This window comes from Xenia sp. Carnegie-2017, unplaced genomic scaffold (assembly GCF_021976095.1).
Source record: "Xenia sp. Carnegie-2017 unplaced genomic scaffold, XeniaSp_v1 HiC_scaffold_16, whole genome shotgun sequence".
Taxonomy (NCBI): domain Eukaryota; kingdom Metazoa; phylum Cnidaria; class Anthozoa; order Malacalcyonacea; family Xeniidae; genus Xenia; species Xenia sp. Carnegie-2017.
Genome location: NW_025813469.1, coordinates 5,299,611 through 5,304,820, shown reverse-complemented (window position 1 = coordinate 5,304,820; position 5,210 = coordinate 5,299,611).

Here is a 5,210-nt window from a genome sequence, read left to right as displayed (position 1 = left end):
CGTAGGTGTACTCGTTTGATGAGCTCGATCACGATTTTATGTGATTTGTAGTGTTTTGTTCTTAAAACAATAAAATACAGTGTTTTGTATTGTTTTAAGAATAGTATAATACATGAAAGGTACAAAACTTTGATGAAAAATTAATGCTCGTAATTATCAAAAACGCGCTCTCATTCATGAGAAGTTTATTTTTGAATCCATGACTGCGATAAAAATTGCGTTCAACAATAAATCGTCATCTCACCTTGTCAAGTCTTGTCAAGTCTACCATCTTCTTGATCTGAACATTAATTGGACAGACAACGTTTAGGGATATATACTGGTTAGCCTGCCTGTCCGCTAAAATAACTGACATCCTACAACATATTACGTAACAAGAAAAGTAACTGAACTAAAATGTTCATCGCCGATCGATACTGGACTGAGGAAAGAAAATCCGAGGAAGATATTATTCAGCTCTGTGAAAAGTGTCACTGAACGATAAATTGGTTGAATATGGCTGTTTATATGTGGTACGTCAAGAGCATTCGACGTAAGCGCAACACTTTGAATTTAAGGGAACCTGTGTCTGCGATATAAGCTAGACAAAATTCGATGTAAGTCAACATTTAAAAGCCTCCAGGAAAATTGTCAATCTCATTGCATGACTTAAAAAGCTTGTTGAAACGTTTGAAGAGCTTGCAACGGAAGCCATCGGTTAGATCCACAGACCTGAATATTAACTTGAACGGTCTTGACCAAGATGGACGACAAAGAAGAACGGGAGAATGTGTTTTAAGTTTTTATTTTTGTATTTCTTCGAGCTAAGATTAAACCACTAGTTAAATTATTTTTATAGAAGCAAAAGTAATGAATCGAGCAAGTTGCTGCTCAAGTTTGGACGCATTAAAGATCTAACATAATAAAAAAATCAAAAAGAAAGAGTGGAACCCTCCTTTTTTGAGGAATGTTCTTCATCATATTTAGGAATGATCGTCCACTCTCATGACTGAAATTTTGGTGAAATTTGCTTTGAAATTTGCCAGATTTGAGTCCGGTCAAGAAACAATACTCGAACGGGAATAAAAGAACCTCTTGTGTGTATTCAATTAAGTTAGTCCATCATGGAAAGTCTCACTAACTCTTTAAACGAGAGGGTTTTTGATTATAATCCTAAAAAGTTATTGATTTTAAAGAAATATGATGCAGAAAACGTGCACTTATGAATATTCAATCCCAACCCCCCCTAATATAATATCGAGCTGGCAACGCCACTTCCACTTCTTTAAATGGAACGTGTTTTTACAAAGTTCTTTGAAATTGCTTCTTTTTGTTCTTTTAGTTGTTTCAATTTTCGCTCGATTTAATTTAATGTGCAAAAAACAATCATAGCGTTTGAAATAGGCAATAAATAGAAAAAAATTCGAATTTCTTAAAATGATTAAAGACACGATCAGTTGAAAATCGATGATCTTAATTGTTTAAAGACACGCGTTTAATATCAATTTTTTATTATGGTGGAATATTGTCTATGGTAATTAATGATGCATAATGCCACGAGACAATTTTTGGCAATAATCCTAATTTCCCACAGCGTATTGTAATTGATTTACTTATCAAAGATTTAGATCCAGGTTTTGAAAAACTAGATTTGGAAAAATTGAGGTTGCATATCGTCTGTAACAAAAATTTTCTGCTGTACGTAAGAAAATTCTCATCTTTCAGGTACGTTGACTAATGGCGCCACGAAACCATATTGTATTTAAATTAGCGGAGCAAGGGAACATCTTTTATTTACTGTTTATTCAAAATTTGTATTGCTTGTGATATTCATGTTAAATAAACAGGAATTATTTGGTGGTTTTTTTGAGATGTTCAAAAAGCCATTACAAAAAGCAAACAGTTTTCAGACGATTTAATTTTTGTTTTGATTTCTTGTACACAGGAAAAAGCTCGCTGTGTTCTTTTTATTCACTCACAATGTTTATTAGTATTGCTTTGGCATTGTTCTATGTCGCTTGTTTTCTTTCACTCTGTAAAGGTAAGCGCTTAGGGATCGGTAGATTTTCTAAACTGACATAATCTTATAATCATATCGACTGTACAATGACTGAAGTAGTCAAACAGACAAACACGGTGTTTTGCCCAATGGAATCTGCTGAAAGGAAGGAGAAAACACTTGTTTTTCAACGTTCATGACAACATGTCTTAAATAACAAAACAACCCGACACAATGCAAAAGCGTATTCAGCAAATTCTTGAAATTATCGAAGTTAGAATTTTTTATTTACTTTTTTTGAAAATTCAGCATGTATATGGTTCAGAATGTTGTTATTCAGGTGTAAGACGAATTGTACCTATGACTAAAATACTTTAATCTGCAATTTCAGGATCTAATGGTATAAAAGCCACAGAAAAAACTGTAACGCATTCTAATTCTGTAAGTGGAAATCAAACAAACGAACGGTCAATAAATGGTCAAGTATCTGGGTTATGGTAAAAATGGTAGTAATGAAAGTTGGTCAAATAATTGGGGTGGAGGCGGAGCTAGAGGATGTGGAGGTGGAGCTGTTGGTGTAACTTAAAATGGAAATGGAACTGGAGGTGGAGGATGTGAAGAACAAGGTAGGTTTTAAGTTTATATCTGCAACAAATTAGCAAGTTAGTTCGTAATTAGTAACGTCATTTTATGAAGTACTTGCATTTTATTTGCTATTTCAGTTTTATTGTATTTAATCTTAGAAATTACTCAAAGCCTAAATGCAAAGCGTGTTGCTTTTTTAACTTTTAAGGTTTCAGTGACTTTGAGCAAGGCGTTGCAAGCCCAGAACAAGTATCGTACAATCCACAACGTTCCAGCCATGAAACTCAACAGTCAAATGAATGAAGAAGCAGCAGAATGGGCAGCACACATGGCATTATTGGATACTTAAATACATGCATCTAGCGTTGAAAGAAATGGTGACGCTGAAAATATCTATTATGGCTGTGGTATGCCTGTCTCTGGAGGAGAAGTCACAACTGAACGGTGAGAAAGAAAGCTACTACTGTATACTACGATTACCATTAAGCATGTAAGAAAATTAAGAATGTATTGCAAGCAATTTCTGTCGTAAAGTAGATGTATGAAATCATATAACGATTCAGGTTGTGATTATCTGTTTATGTTAAAAGCTAAAAAATAATATCTTAATCTAACATTAATTTGCAATAAATGACATTCAAGTTTTTCGGTTGAAAGTTTCTGCCAAATTTTGCGCTTCCATGGTGTTTCAAAACGTTCGAGTATCAATTAGTCAGAATAAGGATTTTTGAATTCGGAATTGAGTGATTTATAATGTTAACAATTGATCATTTAAGAAATCAAACGATGTTTGCCTTGTTTGCACAAGATTATGAAAACGAGCGGATCTTTTGGAGAACTTGATAGTGAATCACACGAAAAACATCTTTTATTTCTTTTATAAAATAACAAAAATGCCAAAGAATTGCAAATTCTCTTTGATTGATTAAATGATTTGGTTTGTTGAGCTAAGAGCGGTTGCTTAGGCTAATGCAAACACAGCACTACCAATCAGCGCGTGTTTTATTGTTTTACCTGTTGATGATTGAACCTTTATATCTTATTTAAAAAAACTAATCATAGAACTTTGATGTCCAACTTGCCAGTTCACCATAGATCTGATATGCTACTAGCCCAGTCTTGCTTGCTATGTTGATGGTCGTGCTAACAGACGACAACTAGAGTGGAGGACCCTTAGATCATGATGCTTCCAGAATATATTGTGAAATTTAGTTACTGTGTGATTAGGGAGCAAGATAGAGTCTACTCCAGAGAAACGGGCTTATGCCTTACAAAGTAAGGGGAATGAAGATTAGCAAATAAAAAGAGACAATGTTTATATGTCTGAATATGAGTGACACTAATAAAACAGCGAGTTTACAGGATTTTTGCGTTTTTTAGTGTCAGTTGGCTTTACAGTTTATAAGTAAAAATATTTCTTGAGTTTATGGTGCTGAAAACGTTTAATCACAGCTAATTAAAGTTGTAGGTATAAGGAGGTGTGTGATTATAAATTTGATACTCACGTATCGCATGAAGGAAAAGCTGAAGGAAGAGCAAGTCAGGAGTTGGGAATCGGAAAATGAATCAAAGGAGATTGTACCTTCGTTGTTGCACGATACAAACCTCCTGGAAACTGGTTTGGGAAAGAGAATGAAAATGTGTGCGAAGGATCTTACGATCCCTCATTTTGTGAAAATCCCGAGTGGGTTCCGTCCACTGAGGGGGAAGATGTTCAAGCGGGTGAAGGTAAAGAATTGGGAGGTAGTACCCAGGGAATAGGAGCAAGAGGTGTTGATGGTTCTTTGGTAGGAGCAAGAGTAGGCATAGCTAGATTACATAATGATCAGGTGGGGGACGTCAAAGACACCTATAACCTAAAGGATGAATCTTAACTTTAAATGGTATTTTCAGCTCTCAAAGGCTTAAAAATGTTGATGAGTGTAACTGTACACTTAATGTTGATTAAATAATTCTAGAATTATTAAAATTATGTTATCATTTGAGTTGGATTGGAAATTAAAATGTCAGATGGATTTGAAATTAAAATGTCAGATGGATTTGAAGTGTCGATGATGTACTGAGCACGAACAGTCAAGCTTTTGAATTGTGTGGTTACCCATTTCTATCATTACCAATTTATTCTTAAGCTACAAACTATTTACCTTTTTTTCAACCAATTTTTTTTTTGTTAGACTGTCTGAACATTAACGTCTCTCAGTTATCTTTTTAATCTAGTATGAAATAGTGTTGGTACTGCATCATATTCCGTATACACTTTGCTACCTGATCTTTTCGTTATGTTTTAATAGAGTTTTTAAATGCATGTTATAATGCTAAAAAAAATGATTTCGAAGGAATTTATCACAAAAAATCATATGCATTGTTGCTTTTTATCGAGATGGCGAGATAAAGTTTTTAAAAATCATTGCCTTTGGTTGATTTATTTGTCTTACTATGCGCTCACCAACAAAGCAACAAATTTCTATATTTTCAAAATAGTAAAAAACAAGTTTAGTTGAAAGATAACGATCTTAATTGTTTTGCAACACGTGTTTAAAAAAACTTTTGCCAACGTTTTATTGTGGAGTTTTGTTTACGGCAATTAGTGATGTATAGTGCCACCAGACGATTTTGGTCTTTGTTGACTGCATATTTTCAGTGATTT